General features: G+C 56.6%; 1 non-coding gene across 1 annotated transcript; it reads left to right on the forward strand.

Moving 5' to 3' along the window:
* The first annotated feature begins 15,834 nt into the window (after positions 1–15,834).
* On the forward strand, positions 15,835–15,988 carry LOC140473012 (5.8S ribosomal RNA). The gene has a single exon (XR_011958023.1). It is a non-coding gene; the product is annotated as a 5.8S ribosomal RNA (ribosomal RNA).
* Positions 15,989–16,371: the final 383 nt, after the last annotated feature.

The following is a 16,371-nucleotide window of genomic DNA, read 5'->3' on the forward strand; positions in this document are numbered from 1 at the left end:
GTCCAAAAGGGAATGGGGGTGAATGTGACTGCTCATACCGACTTTGAGACTTTTAAGCCGGGTAGCTCAGCCGGGTTTGACCCGGCGGTTCTGCCGACGGCCTCGCCTTCGAGGGGGGAGCGTCCCCCGTGTTCAGGCCGAATTTTGTGCATTTCGAACCGTGGGAAGTTGCCCAAAAGTCGATGGGAGTGAATGTGACTGCTCAACCCGACTTTGAGACTTGTAAGCCGGGTAGCTCAGCCGGGTTTGACCCGGCGGTTCTGCCGACGGTCTCGTCTTCGAGGCGGGTGCCTCCCCCGTGTACAGGCCGATTTTCATGCATTTCGTACCGTGGGAAGCGGTCCAAAAGGGGATGGGAGTGAACGTGACTGCTCATACCGACTTTGGCGCTTCCGAGCCGGGTAGCTCAGCCGGGTTTGACCCGGCGGTTCTGCCGACGGTCTCGTCTTCGAGGCGGGTGCCTCTCCCGTGTACAGGCCGATTTTCGTGCATTTCCAACCGTGGGAAGTGGTCCAAAAGGGAATGGGGGTGGACGTGACTGCTCAACCCGGCTTTGAGACTTGTAAGCCGGGTAGCTCAGCCGGGTTTGACCCGGCGGTTCTGCCGACGGTCCCGCCTTCGAGGGCGGACCCTCCCCCGTGTACAGGCCGATTTTCGTGCATTTCCAACGGTGGGAAGAGGTCCAAAAGGGGATGGGAGTGAACGTGACTGCTCAACCCGACTCTGAGGCTTCTAACCCGGGTAGCTCGGCCGGGTTTGACCCGTCGATTCTGCCGATGGTCTCGTTTTGGAGGGGGGAGCCTCCCCCGTGTTCAGTCCGATTTTCGTGCATTTCGAACCGTGGGAAGCGGCCCAAAAGGGGATGGGAGTGAATGTGACTGCTCATACCGACTTTGGCGCTTCCGAGCCTGGTAGCTCAGCCGGGTTTGATCCGGCGGTTCTGCCGACGGTCTCGTCTTCGAGGCGGCTCCCTCCCCCGTGTACAGGCCGATTTTCATGCATTTGCAACGGTGGGAAGTTGCCCAAAAGGGGATGGGAGTGAATGTGACTGCTCAACCCGACTTCGAGACTTGTAAGCCGGGTAGCTCAGCCGGGTTTGACCCGGCGGTTCTGCCGACGGTCTCGCCTTCGAGGGGGGAGCCTCCCCCGTGTACAGGCCGATTTCCGTGCATTTCCAACGGTGGGAAGAGGTTCAAAAGGGGATGGGAGTGAATGTGACTGCTCAACCCGACTCTGAGGCTTCTAACCCGGGTAGCTCGGCCGGGTTTGATCCGGCGGTTCTGCCGACGGTCTCGTCTTCGAGGCCGGTGCCTCCCCCGTGTACAGGCCGATTTTCGTGCATTTCCAACGGTGGGAAGAGGTTCAAAAGGGGATGGGGGTGAATGCGACTGCTCAACCCGACTCTGAGGCTTCTAACCCGGGTAGCCCGGCCGGGTTTGACCCGGCGGTTCTGCCGTCGGTCTCGCCTTCGAGGGCGGAGCCTCCCCCGTGTACAGGCCGATTTTCATGCATTTGCAACGGTGGGAAGTTGCCCAAAAGTCGATGGGAGTGAATGTGACTGCTCAACCCGACTTTGAGACTTTTAAGCCGGGTAGCTCAGCCGGGTTTGACCCGGCGGTTCTGCCGACGGTCTCGCCTTCGAGGGGGGAGCCTCCCCCGTGTACAGGCCGATTTTCGTGCATTTCCAACGGTGGGAAGAGGTTCAAAAGGGGATGGGAGTGAATGTGACTGCTCAACCCGACTCTGAGGCTTCTAACCCGGGTAGCTCGGCCGGGTTTGATCCGGCGGTTCTGCCGACGGTCTCGTCTTCGAGGCCGGTGCCTCCCCCGTGTACAGGCCGATTTTCGTGCATTTCCAACGGTGGGAAGTGGTCCAAAAGGGAATGGGGGTGGACGTGTCTGCTCATACCGACTTTGAGACTTGTAAGCCGGGTAGCTCAGCCGGGTTTGTTCCGGCGGTTCTGCCGACGGTCTCGTCATCGAGGGGGGAGCCTCCCCCGTGTCCAGGCCGATTTTCATGCATTTCCAACCGTGGGAAGTGGTCCAAAAGGGAATGGGGGTGAATGTGACTGCTCATACCGACTTTGAGACTTTTAAGCCGGGTAGCTCAGCCGGGTTTGACCCGGCGGTTCTGCCGACGGTCTCGCCTTCGAGGGGGGAGCGTCCCCCGTGTTCAGGCCGAATTTTGTGCATTTCGAACCGTGGGAAGTTGCCCAAAAGTCGATGGGAGTGAATGTGACTGCTCAACCCGACTTTGAGACTTGTAAGCCGGGTAGCTCAGCCGGGTTTGACCCGGCGGTTCTGCCGACGGTCTCGTCTTCGAGGCGGGTGCCTCCCCCGTGTACAGGCCGATTTTCATGCATTTCGTACCGTGGGAAGCGGTCCAAAAGGGGATGGGAGTGAACGTGACTGCTCAACCCGACTTTGGCGCTTCCGAGCCGGGTAGCTCAGCCGGGTTTGACCCGGCGGGTCTGCCGACGGTCTCGCCTTCGAGGGGGGAGCGTCCCCCGTGTTCAGGCCGAATCTTGTGCATTTCGAACCGTGGGAAGTTGCCCAAAAGTCGATGGGAGTGAATGTGACTGCTCAACCCGACTTTGAGACTTGTAAGCCGGGTAGCTCAGCCGGGTTTGACCCGGCGGTTCTGCCGACGGTCTCGTCTTCGAGGCGGATGCCACCCCCGTGTACAGGCCGATTTTCGTGCATTTCCAACCGTGGGAAGTGGTCTAAAAGTCGATGGGAGTGAACGTGACTGCTCAACCCGACTCTGAGGCTTCTAACCCGGGTAGCTCGGCCGGGTTTGACCCGGCGGTTCTGCCGACGGTCTCGTCTTCGAGGCGGGTGCCTCCCCCGTGTACAGGCCGATTTTCGTGCATTTCGAACCGTGGGAAGTGGTCTAAAAGTCGATGGGAGTGAACGTGACTGCTCAACCCGACTTTGAGACTTGTAAGCCGGGTAGCTCAGCCAGGTTTGACCCGGCGGTTCTGCCGACGGTCTCGCCTTCGAGGGCGGACCCTCCCCCGTGTACAGGCCGATTTTCGTGCATTTCGAACCGTGGGAAGTGGTCTAAAAGTCGATGGGAGTGAACGTGACTGCTCAACCCGACTTTGAGACCTGTAACGCGGGTAGCTCAGCCGGATTTGACCCGGCGGTTCTGGCGACGGTCTCGCCTTCGAGGGGGGAGCGTCCCCCGTGTTCAGGCCGAATTTTGTGCATTTCGAACCGTGGGAAGTTGCCCAAAAGTCGATGGGAGTGAATGTGACTGCTCAACCCGACTTTGGCGCTTCCGAGCCGGGTAGCTCAGCCGGGTTTGACCCGGCGGTTCTGCCGACGGTCTCGTCTTCGAGGAGGGTGCCTCCCCCGTGTACAGGCCGATTTTCATGCATTTCGTACCGTGGGAAGTGGTCCAAAAGGGAATAGGGGTGGACGTGACTGCTCATACCGACATTGAGACTTGTAAGCCGTGTAGCTCGGCCGGGTTTGATCCGGCGGGTCTGCCGACGGTCTCGTCTTCGAGGCGGGTGCCTCCCCCGTGTACAGGCCGATTTTCGTGCATTTCGAACCGTGGGAAGTGGTCCAAAAGGGGATGGGGGTGGACGTGACTGCTCAACCCGACTTTGAGGCTTCTAACCCGGGTAGCTCAGCCGGGTTTGACCCGGCGGTTCTGCCGACGGTCTCGCCTTCGAGGGGGGAGCCTCCCCCGTGTACAGGCCGATTTTCGTGCATTTCGAACCGTGGGAAGTGGCCCAAAAGGGGATGGGAGTGAATGTGACTGATCAACCCGACTTTGGCGCTTCCGAGCCGGGTAGCTCAGCCGGGTTTGACCCGGCGGTTCTGCCGACGGTCTCGTCTTCGAGGCGGGTGCCTCCCCCGTGTACAGGCCGATTTTCATGCATTTCGTACCGTGGGAAGTGGTCCAAAAGGGAATGGGGGTGGACGTGACTGCTCATACCGACATCGAGACTTGTAAGCCGTGTAGCTCGGCCGGGTTTGATCCGGCGGGTCTGCCGACGGTCTCGTCTTCGAGAGGGGGGCCTCCCCCGTGTACAGGCCGATTTTCGTGCATTTCCAACGGTGGGAAGAGGTTCAAAAGGGGATGGGGGTGAATGTGACTGCTCAACCCGACTCTGAGGCTTCTAACCCGGGTAGCTCGGCCGGGTTTGATCCGGCGGTTCTGCCGACGGTCTCGTCTTCGAGGCCGGTGCCTCCCCCGTGTACAGGCCGATTTTCGTGCATTTCCAACGGTGGGAAGTGGTCCAAAAGGGAATGGGGGTGAATGTGACTGCTCATACCGACTTTGAGACTTTTAAGCCGGGTAGCTCAGCCGGGTTTGACCCGGCGGTTCTGCCGACGGTCTCGCCTTCGAGGGGGGAGCGTCCCCCGTGTTCAGGCCGAATTTTGTGCATTTCGAACCGTGGGAAGTTGCCCAAAAGTCGATGGGAGTGAATGTGACTGCTCAACCCGACTTTGAGACTTGTAAGCCGGGTAGCTCAGCCGGGTTTGACCCGGCGGTTCTGCCGACGGTCTCGTCTTCGAGGCGGGTGCCTCCCCCGTGTACAGGCCGATTTTCATGCATTTCGTACCGTGGGAAGCGGTCCAAAAGGGGATGGGAGTGAACGTGACTGCTCATACCGACTTTGGCGCTTCCGAGCCGGGTAGCTCAGCCGGGTTTGACCCGGCGGGTCTGCCGACGGTCTCGCCTTCGAGGGGGGAGCGTCCCCCGTGTTCAGGCCGAATCTTGTGCATTTCGAACCGTGGGAAGTTGCCCAAAAGTCGATGGGAGTGAATGTGACTGCTCAACCCGACTTTGGCGCTTCCGAGCCGGGTAGCTCAGCCGGGTTTGACCCGGCGGTTCTGCCGACGGTCTCGTCTTCGAGGCCGGTGCCTCCCCCGTGTACAGGCCGATTTTCGTGCATTTCCAACGGTGGGAAGTGGTCCAAAAGGGAATGGGGGTGGACGTGTCTGCTCATACCGACTTTGAGACTTGTAAGCCGGGTAGCTCAGCCGGGTTTGTTCCGGCGGTTCTGCCGACGGTCTCGTCATCGAGGGGGGAGCCTCCCCCGTGTCCAGGCCGATTTTCATGCATTTCCAACGGTGGGAACAGGTTCAAAAGGGGATGGGAGTGATTGTGACTGCTCAACCCGACTCTAGGGCTTCTAACCCGGGTAGCCCGGCCGGGTTTGACCCGGCGGTTCTGCCGACGGTCTCGTCTTCGAGGCGGGTGCCTCCCCCGTGTACAGGCCGATTTTCATGCATTTCGTACCGTGGGAAGTGGTCCAAAAGGGAATGGGGGTGGACGTGTCTGCTCATACCGACTTTGAGACTTGTAAGCCGGGTAGCTCAGCCGGGTTTGTTCCGGCGGGTCTGCCGACGGTCTCGTCTTCGAGAGGGGGGGGGCCTCCCCCGTGTACAGGCCGATTTTCGTGCATTTCCAACGGTGGGAACAGGTTCAAAAGGGGATGGGAGTGAATGTGACTGCTCAACCCGACTCTGAGGCTTCTAACCCGGGTAGCTCGGCCGGGTTTGACCCGGCGGTTCTGCCGTCGGTCTCGCCTTCGAGAGGGGCGCCTCCCCCGTGTACAGGCCGATTTTCGTGCATTTCCAACGGTGGGAACAGGTTCAAAAGGGGATGGGGGTGAATGCGACTGCTCAACCCGACTCTGAGGCTTCTAACCCGGGTAGCTCAGCCGGGTTTGACCCGGCGGGTCTGCCGACGGTCTCGTCTTCGAGGCGGGTGCCTCCCCCGTATACAGGCCGATTTTCATGCATTTCGAACCGTGTGAAGTGGTCCAAAAGGGAATGGGGGTGGACGTGTCTGCTCATACCGACTTTGAGACTTGTAAGCCGGGTAGCTCAGCCGGGTTTGTTCCGGCGGTTCTGCCGACGGTCTCGTCTTCGAGGCGGGTGCCTCCCCCGTGTACAGGCCGATTTTCGTGCATTTGCAACGGTGGGAAGTTGCCCAAAAGTCGATGGGAGTGAATGTGACTGCTCAACCCGACTCTGAGGCTTCTAACCCGGGTAGCTCGGCCGGGTTTGACCCGGCGGTTCTGCCGACGGTCTCGTCTTCGAGGCGGGTGCCTCCCCCGTGTACAGGCCGATGTTCGTGCATTTCGAACCGTGGGAAGTGGTCTAAAAGTCGATGGGAGTGAACGTGACTGCTCAACCCGACTTTGAGACTTGTAAGCCGGGTAGCTCAGCCAGGTTTGACCCGGCGGTTCTGCCGACGGTCTCGCCTTCGAGGGCGGACCCTCCCCCGTGTACAGGCCGGTTTTCGTGCATTTCGAACCGTGGGAAGTGATCCAAAAGGGAATGGGGGTGAACGTGACTGCCCAACCCGGCTTTGAGACTTGTAAGCCGGGTAGCTCAGCCGGGTTGGACCCGGCGGTTCTGCCGACGGTCTCGACTTCGAGGCGGGTGCCTCCCCCGTGTACAGGCCGATTTTCATGCATTTGCAACGGTGGGAAGTTGCCCAAAAGTCGATGGGAGTGAATGTGACTGCTCAACCCGACTTCGAGACTTGTAAGCCGGGTAGCTCAGCCGGGTTTGACCCGGCGGTTCTGCCGACGGTCTCGCCTTCGAGGGGGGAGCCTCCCCCGTGTACAGGCCGATTTTCGTGCATTTCCAACGGTGGGAACAGGTTCAAAAGGGGATGGGAGTGATTGTGACTGCTCAACCCGACTCTAGGGCTTCTAACCCGGGTAGCCCGGCCGGGTTTGACCCGGCGGTTCTGCCGACGGTCTCGTCTTCGAGGCGGGTGCCACCCCCGTATACAGGCCGATTTTCATGCATTTCGAACCGTGGGAAGTGGTCCAAAAGGGAATGGGGGTGGACGTGTCTGCTCATACCGACTTTGAGACTTGTAAGCCGGGTAGCTCAGCCGGGTTTGATCCGGCGGTTCTGCCGACGGTCTCGCCTTCGAGGGGGGAGCCTCCCCCGTGTTCAGTCCGATTTCCATGCATTTCCAACCGTGGGAAGTTGCCCAAAAGGGGATGGGAGTGAATGTGACTGCTCAACCCGACTTTGGCGCTTCCGAGCCGGGTAGCTCAGCCGGGTTTGACCCGGCGGTTCTGCCGACGGTCTCGTCTTCGAGGCGGGTGCCTCCCCCGTGTACAGGCCGATTTTCATGCATTTGGAACCGTGGGAAGTGGTCCAAAAGGGAATGGGGGTGGACGTGACTGCTCATACCGACTTTGAGACTTGTAAGCCGGGTAGCTCAGCCGGGTTTGACCCGGCGGTTCTGCCGACGGTCTCGCCTTCGAGGGGGGAGCCTCCCCCGTGTTCAGTCCGATTTTCGTGCATTTCCCACGGTGGGAAATGGTATCTTTCATTACGGGGACAAGGGTCTGAAGCGGTGAAGTCAGTAACCGGCATAGTTAAGGAAAGGGTTCGAATTTTCTCAACAGTACGAAAAAAGTGAGCAGGGAAGCTAGAGAAGGTGTCAGTGAGTCCCAAACGAGTGAACCGCAAAACTTAGGGAAATGCCCGAAAGCGTTTTAAAGGGTGAAATCGGGAACGAGGAAATGATGGGAAAGTGCCTGAAAGTGCTAAATGAGTAAACAGAAAAACGAAGAAAAATGTTTGAAAAGAAGAAGTGAGTAACCAGGAAAACTTAGAAAAATGTTCAAAACGAAGAAATCAGTAACCAGGAAAACTTAGAAAAATGATCAAAAAGAAGAAATGAGTAACCAGGAAAACTTAGAAAAATGTTTAAAAAGAAGAAATCAGTAACCAGGAAAACTTAGGAAAATGTTTAAAAAGAAGAAGTGAGTAACCAGAAAAACTTAGAAAAATGTTTAAAAAGAAGAAATCAGTAACCAGAAAAACTGCGAAAAATGTTTAAAAAGAAGAAATGAGTAACCAGAAAAACTTAGAAAAATGTTTAAAAAGAAGAAATCAGTAACCAGGAAAACTTAGAAAAATGTTTAAAAAGAAGAAATCAGTAACCAGGAAAACTTAGAAAAATGTTATAAAAGAAGAAGTGAGTAACCAGAAAAACTTAGAAAAATGTTTAAAAAGAAGAAATCAGTAACCAGAAAAACTGCGAAAAATGTTTAAAAAGAAGAAATCAGTAACCAGACAAACTGCGAAAAATGTTTAAAAAGAAGAAATCAGTAACCAGGAAAACTTAGAAAAATGTTTAAAAAGAAGAAGTGAGTAACCAGAAAAACTTAGAAAAATGTTTAAAAAGAAGAAATCAGTAACCAGAAAAACTGCGAAAAATGTTTAAAAAGAAGAAATCAGTAACCAGGAAAACTTAGAAAAATGTTTAAAAAGAAGAAATCAGTAACCAGAAAAACTTAGAAAAATGTTTCAAAAGAAGAAGTGAGTAACCAGAAAAACTTAGAAAAATGTTTAAAAAGAAGAAATCAGTAACCAGGAAAACTTAGAAAAATGTTTAAAAAGAAGAAATCAGTAACCAGAAAAACTGCGAAAAATGTTTAAAAAGAAGAAATCAGTAACCAGAAAAACTGCGAAAAATGTTTAAAAAGAAGAAATCAGTAACCAGACAAACTGCGAAAAATGTTTAAAAAGAAGAAATCAGTAACCAGAAAAACTTAGAAAAATGTTTAAAAAGAAGAAATCAGTAACCAGAAAAACTGCGAAAAATGTTTAAAAAGAAGAAATCAGTAACCAGAAAAACTTAGAAAAATGTTTAAAAAGAAGAAGTGAGTAACCAGAAAAACTTAGAAAAATGTTTAAAAAGAAGAAATGAGTAACCAGGAAAACTTAGAAAAATGTTTAAAAAGAAGAAATCAGTAACCAGAAAAACTTAGAAAAATGTTTAAAAAGAAGAAATGAGTAACCAGAAAAACTTAGAAAAATGTTTAAAAAGAAGAAATCAGTAACCAGAAAAACGGCGAAAAATGTTTAAAAAGAAGAAATCAGTAACCAGAAAAACGGCGAAAAATGTTTAAAAAGAAGAAATCAGTAACCAGACAAACTGCGAAAAATGTTTAAAAAGAAGAAATCAGTAACCAGAAAAACTTAGAAAAATGTTTAAAAAGAAGAAATCAGTAACCAGGAAAACTTGGAAAAAAACACTTAGAAAAATTTTCAGCAAAGTGTGAAAAATATTCTAAGTGTCAGCGGAGGAAAATGCTGCAGCATCGGGAAAGATTCGCAAACTTACACCGAACATGTGCTCCGAAGTGCCGGAGGAATTGGGTGAATTGAGCCCGGCAAATGGCCAGCTGTCGTTTTGTGCCTGCAGCCCGAAAACTTTAACTTTGTCTGTCGCGGAAGTCCGGACCGAGAAAAATCCAAACGGTTTTGACCGGACCGAGTTCCAGACCGATGCAGTCAAATTTGGAATTCAGACCCATTCAGTGCCACTTGTAGTTTTTCCGCAGTGAGGTTGGCGGGGTACCCGGAGATATATGGGAACACGATTTTTAGAACAAAATGGCGGCGCGGGACCGTTCTGAAAGGCATCCGAAAAACGGTTCCACGGGCATAGCACTTTAATGACAGGTATGAGTGCATGCCGGAGAGCTCTTGGAAGTCGAATTTTTGACACTTTGTCAATTTTTTGACAGATTTGACAAACTCTTTCTGTCTGTTCTAAGAGTCAGTCAGAGACTTGTGCGGCGGTCTTTTGACACTATTGGAGGGCGGGCAAACCCCACGTTGACTCCGGCCGTCCCTCCACAGGCGCTCGTGTCCAAAATGAAGGCGAGAGACGCGAGTGGCCTGGTTCCCTTGGGTGTTGCCAAGAAGGCTGCGGGCTGACCGTTGCCTGAGCACTCCCTAAAGCCTCTTGTGATGAGAGCAGACCTCGCCTGCCGCACGACCGGCTCTGGGAGTCGTTGGGCCGCTATTTGTGAATAGTCTGGTCCTCCTCTGCCACCCGGACAAGCGCGATGGCTCTGCCGCCCTGCGGTGCTCGTCACCCAGGTTTGGGGAACACGATACTCGTAACAAAAATAAAAGGCGGCTCGGGACCTGCAGGCGAAAGGGGTCCCGTGGTGCTAAGCACGTCGACTTCGGGTCTCGGTGCAAGCCGGAGAGCTCACGGAAGTCTAAAGTTTTCGGCACGTGGTCGAATCTTTTCAAAGGCTTACCCGGCTCTTTCCGTCCATTCTGAGAGTAAGTCAGAGGCCGGTGCGGAGGTCTCTTGACAATCGGAGGGGGTGGTGGCCCTCCGCAGGCGCTCGTGTCGAAAATGAAGGCGAGAGACGCGAGTGGCCTGGTTCCCCTGGGTGTTGCCAGGAAGGCTGCGGGCTGACCCTTGCCTGAGCACTCCCTAAAGCCTCTTGTGATGAGAGCAGACCTCGCGCGCCGCACGACCGGCTCTGGGAGTCGTTGGGCCGCTATCTGTGAATAGTCTGGTCCTCCTCTGCCACCCGGCCAAGTGCGATGGCTCTGCCGCCCTGCGGTGCTCGTCACGCAGGTATGGGGCACACGATGCTCGTAACAGCAAATAAAGGCGGCTCGGGACCTGCAGGCGAAAGGGGTCCCGTGGTGCTTAGCACGTCGACTTCGGGTCTCGGTGCAAGCCGGAGAGCTCACGGAAGTCTAAAGTTTTCGGCACGTGGTCGAATCTTTTGAAAGGCTTACCCGGCTCTTTCCGTCCATTCTGAGAGTCAGTCAGAGGCCGGTGCGGCGGTCTATTGACGACCGGAGGCTCCCATGGGTGTTGCGATGAGGGTGGAGGGCACAGAACCTTGCCTTAGCACTCCCTAATAAAGCCTCTTGTGAAGAGAGCAGACCTCGCGCGCCGCACGACCGGCTCTGGGAGTCGTTGGGCCGCTATCTGTGAATAGTCTGGTCCTCCTCTGCCACCCGGCCAAGTGCGATGGCTCTGCCGCCCTGCGGTGCTCGTCACGCAGGTATGGGGCACACGATGCTCGTAACAGCAAATAAAGGCGGCTCGGGACCTGCAGGCGAAAGGGGTCCCGTGGTGCTTCGCACGTCGACTTCGGGTCTCGGTGCAAGCCGGAGAGCTCACGGAAGTCTAAAGTTTTCGGCACGTGGTCGAATCTTTTGAAAGGCTTACCCGGCTCTTTCCGTCCATTCTGAGAGTCAGTCAGAGGCCGGTGCGGCGGTCTATTGACGACCGGAGGCTCCCATGGGTGTTGCGATGAGGGTGGAGGGCACAGAACCTTGCCTTAGCACTCCCTAATAAAGCCTCTTGTGAAGAGAGCAGACCTCGCGCGCCGCACGACCGGCTCTGGGAGTCGTTGGGCCGCTATCTGCGAATAGTCGGGTCCTCCTCTGCCACCCGGCCAAGTGCGATGGCTCTGCCGCCCTGCGGTGCTCGTCACGCAGGTATGGGGCACACGATGCTCGTAACAGCAAATAAAGGCGGCTCGGGACCTGCAGGCGAAAGGGGTCCCGTGGTGCTTCGCACGTCGACTTCGGGTCTCGGTGCAAGCCGGAGAGCTCACGGAAGTCTAAAGTTTTCGGCACGTGGTCGAATCTTTTGAAAGGCTTACCCGGCTCTTTCCGTCCATTCTGAGAGTCAGTCAGAGGCCGGTGCGGCGGTCTATTGACGACCGGAGGCTCCCATGGGTGTTGCGATGAGGGTGGAGGGCACAGAACCTTGCCTTAGCACTCCCTAATAAAGCCTCTTGTGAAGAGAGCAGACCTCGCGCGCCGCACGACCGGCTCTGGGAGTCGTTGGGCCGCTATCTGTGAATAGTCGGGTCCTCCTCTGCCACCCGGCCAAGTGCGATGGCTCTGCCGCCCTGCGGTGCTCGTCACGCAGGTATGGGGCACACGATGCTCGTAACAGCAAATAAAGGCGGCTCGGGACCTGCAGGCGAAAGGGGTCCCGTGGTGCTTAGCACGTCGACTTCGGGTCTCGGTGCAAGCCGGAGAGCTCACGGAAGTCTAAAGTTTTCGGCACGTGGTCGAATCTTTTGAAATGCTTACCCGGCTCTTTCCGTCCATTCTGAGAGTCAGTCAGAGGCCGGTGCGGCGGTCTATTGACGACCGGAGGCTCCCATGGGTGTTGCGATGAGGGTGGAGGGCACAGAACCTTGCCTTAGCACTCCCTAATAAAGCCTCTTGTGAAGAGAGCAGACCTCGCGCGCCGCACGACCGGCTCTGGGAGTCGTTGGGCCGCTATCTGTGAATAGTCTGGTCCTCCTCTGCCACCCGGCCAATCGCGATGGCTCTGCCGCCCTGCGGTGCTTATCACGCAGGTTTGGGGCACACGATACTCGTAACAGCAAATTAAAAATAAAGGCGGCTCGGGACCTGCAGGCGAAAGGGGTCCCGGTGCAAGCCGGAGAGCTCACGGAAGTCTAAAGTTTTCGGCACGTGGTCGAATCTTTTGAAAGGCTTACACGGCTCTTTCCGTCCATTCTGAGAGTTAAGTCAGAGGCCTGTGCGGAGGTCTCTCGACGACATGAGGAGTTGGCTAACCCTGGGTGTTGCGATGAGGGTGGAGGCCGCAGAACCTTGCCTTAGCACTCCCTAAAGCCACTTGTGATGAGAGCAGACCTCGCGTGCCGCACCACCGGCTCTGGGAGTCGTTGGGCCGCTATCTGTGAATAGTCTGGTCCTCCTCTGCCACCCGGCCAAGCGCGATGGCTCTGCCGCCCTGCGGTGCTTATCACGCAGGTTTGGGGCACACGATACTCGTAACAGAAAATTAAAAATAAAGGCGGCTCGGGACCTGCAGGCGAAAGGGGTCCCGGTGCAAGCCGGAGAGCTCAGGGAAGTCTAAAGTTTTCGGCACGTGGTCGAATCTTTTGAAAGGCTTACCCGGCTCTTTCCGTCCATTCTGAGAGTTAAGTCAGAGGCCTGTGCGGAGGTCTCTCGACGACATGAGGGGTTGGCTAACCCTGGGTGTTGCGATGAGGGTGGAGGCTGCAGAACCTTGCCTTAGCACTCCCTAAAGCCACTTGTGATGAGAGCAGACCTCGCGTGCCGCACCACCGGCTCTGGGAGTCGTTGGGCCGCTATCTGTGAATAGTCTGGTCCTCCTCTGCCACCCGGCCAAGCGCGATGGCTCTGCCGCCCTGCGGTGCTCGTCACGCAGGTTTGGGGAACGCGATACTTGTAATAACAAATTGAAAAAAAAAGGCGGCTCGGGACCTGCAGGCGAAAGGGGTCCCGTGGTGCTTAGCACGTCGACTTCGGGTCTCGTTGCAAGCCGGAGAGCTCACGGAAGTCTAAAGTTTTCGGCACGTGGTCGAATCTTTTGAAAGGCTTACCCTGCTCTTTCCGTCCATTCTGAGAATAAGTCAGAGGCCGGTGCGGAGGTCTCTTGACAATCGGAGGGGGTGGCGTCCCTCCGCAGGCGCTCGTGTCTAAAATGAAGGCGAGACACGAGTGGCCTAGTTCCCCAGGGTGTTGCCAGAAAGGCTGCGGGCTGACCGTTGCCTTCGCACTCCCTAAAGCCTCTTGTGATGAGAGCAGACCTCGCGCGCCGCACCACCGGCTCTGGGAGTCGTTGGGCCGCTATCTGTGAATAGACTGGTCCTCCTCTGCCACCCGGCTAAGTGCGATGGCTCTGCCGCCCTGCGGTGCCCGTCACGCAGGTTTTTGTGAACACGGAGAGCTCACGGAAGTCTAAAGTTTTCGGCACGTGGTCGAAGCTTTTGACAGGCTTACAGAGCTCTTTCCGTCTAATCTGAGAGTCAGTCAGAGGCCGGTGCGGAGGTCTATTGACGACCGGAGGCTCCCCTGGGTGTTGCGATGAGGGTGGAGGGCACAGAACCTTGCCTTAGCACTCCCTAATAAAGCCTCTTTCGTGCTCTTGGGCGCCCTGTTTTTTTTTCAACCAATAGATGTATGTCTCTGCGGGCCGCACCAGGCTGGTGCTCCCCACAGCTTCACGCCACCCTGCTCCGCCCGCACGCCGGCGTGCAGGTGGCTGCTGCTAAAGGTGGGGAGTGTATGTGCGGTCCGGGTGGCTTTCCTCTGGCGAGGGAGAGACCTTAAGCAAACTCAGAGACAAATCTTGACGGTCGATCACTCGTAAAAAATAAAACGTGACAAACTTTGTGTTGGTTCAAGTACGAAAGGATCTCTGTCGGCATGGGGGTACGCCCGTTTCAACTTGTCTCGCGAGGGTGGTTTCGGGGCCAGCAGGAGAGCTCGTCGGGGTAGCAGGCCCTGCAGCCGTGGTCACCGCCAAACCCCCCCAACTCGAGCAAGTGAAAAAAAAAAGTAACAGGAGCGAAAGCATCTCTGTCGGCTTGGGGGTACGCCCGTTTCCGTTTCAACTTGTCTCGCGAGGGTGGTTTCGGGGCCAGCAGGAGAGCTCGTCGGGGTAGCAGGCCCTGCAGCCGTGGTCACCGCCAAACCCCCACAACTCGAGCAAGTGAAAAAAAAAAGTAACAAATAAGAAAGGATCGTCGGCTTGGGGGTACGCCCGTTTCCGTTTCAACTTGTCTCGCGAGGGTGGTTTCGGGGCCAGCAGGAGAGCTCGTCGGGGTAGCAGGCCCTGCAGCCGTGGTCACCGCCAAACCCCCACAACTCGAGCAAGTGAAAAAAAAAAGTAACAAATAAGAAAGGATCGTCGGCTTGGGGGTACGCCCGTTTCCGTTTCAACTTGTCTCGCGAGGGTGGTTTCGGGGCCAGCAGGAGAGCTCGTCGGGGTAGCAGGCCCTGCAGCCGTGGTCACCGCCAAATCCCCACAACTCGAGCAAGTGAAAAAAAAAGTAACAAATAAGAAAGGATCGTCGGCTTGGGGGTACGCCCGTTTCCGTTTCAACTTGTCTCGCGGGGGTGGTTTCGGGGCCAGCAGGAGAGCTCGTCGGGGTAGCAGGCCCTGCAGCCGTGGTCACCGCCAAACCCCCCCAACTGTTGGGCGCCTACCTGCGCGGGGCAGGAGGACACTTTCCGATTTCAAATCTCCGTTTGCCGAGTCCACCCCGAACGCACGCGGGCGGGCGGGTTCGCATCACCCTTCGTCACAAGGGGCGAAGCCCGTTCCACCGTCTCGTCAGTAGTGCCGACCGGTCTGTGATCGACGAGGGGAGCCACACCAGGTCCGGCCCTGCTGCTTGGCGGCACCGCGTCGTCGGGAGCTCGCGACAGACGGAGGGTTTCGGTGTACTCTCCAGCCACGGGAAACGAAGCCGGTGATGCAGGCGCCGGTCTTTCGCTCCCAAATCGGCTGGGTTTACATCGTTGCTATCTAGTCACGCTCCCTTCAAACCCGACGGGGTACCTATTCCCCTCACCCGTCTGTGCGTATACAGCCTCTTTGCACTTGCGGGATGGGGGTGGTGGTTTAAAGACTCTCGAGTTGCCGCCCGTCGGTCTCCGAGCTCCGTGCAGTAGTGATCCCCAGCGAACTGCCAGCAGGGCGAACGAGCGATCCCGCTCTCGGTCGGGGCGCCTGGCGTCGATCGGTGGTCGGTGGCTTGCGGGCAAGCTGCGCTGTGAGTGTGGGAACGAGTATGACGAGCCGTTGCCGCGACTCCCAGTCCACCTCGGCGGTGGCTGGGCCGGGCGGGCGTCTGCTCGGGCGAGTGCCGCCCCCGCCTCCTCGCAGGAAGTCCGCTCGCCGACACGCCGCCACGTGCACGCGTCAGTGACGCTGCCGAACCGATGGCCGGTGCCCGTTCCCGCCTCTGCTTTTCCTAGGGCAAAGCTGCTGCACGCCTCGTGATACTAGGCGGGCGACATGGTGGCGGTGATCCTGCCTCCGTCGCTGCGGTGCGTTGGGGCACGCATCGCCTCTTGGGCGCCCTGTCCTCCTCCCCCCAATAGACGTATGTTTCTGCGGGCCGCACCAGGATGGTGCTCCCCATCGCTTCACGCCACCCTGCTCCGCCCGCACGCCGGCGTGCAGGTGGCTGTAGCTCAAGGTGGGGAGCGTATGTGCGGTCCGGGTCGCTTTCCTCTGGCGAGGGAGAGACCTAAAACAAACTCAGACAACTCTTGACGGTGGATCACTCGGCTCGTGCGTCGATGACGAACGCAGCTAGCTGCGAGAATTAATGTGAATTGCAGGACACATTGATCATCGACACTTTGAACGCACTTTGCGGCCCCGGGTTCTTCCCGGGGCCACGCCTGTCTGAGGGTCGTTTGGCAATCAATCGCACTCGCCTTGGCTGGCGAGAGCGCGGCTGGGGTGTCGCAGAGGACCCGTCCTCTTTGTCCCCCTAAGTTCAGACTCCGGAGCCCTCCGGCGTCGGAGCGCTTGGCCTTTCCCCCCCACCCTGCACATTCCGTTCGTCAGGCTCGACGCCATCCCCCCGCCGGGGAGCGCGGCCTGGCGTCCGTCTGTGTCGTGGCAGTGGGGCCAGCACGGCTGTCACCGGTCCCAGAATGGCTGTCGGTGGTTCACACTGTGTGTGTGTGCCAACCCTCCTGGTCTCTGGGACACGGAGCTGCCACGAAGTGTTGAGCCTCCAGTGGGGGGTCTGCCTAAGCTCTGCACGTCCGCATTGGGTCCGTCTCTCGGTTG

This window comes from Chiloscyllium punctatum, unplaced genomic scaffold, assembly GCF_047496795.1.
Source record: "Chiloscyllium punctatum isolate Juve2018m unplaced genomic scaffold, sChiPun1.3 scaffold_496, whole genome shotgun sequence".
NCBI classification, from domain to species: domain Eukaryota; kingdom Metazoa; phylum Chordata; class Chondrichthyes; order Orectolobiformes; family Hemiscylliidae; genus Chiloscyllium; species Chiloscyllium punctatum.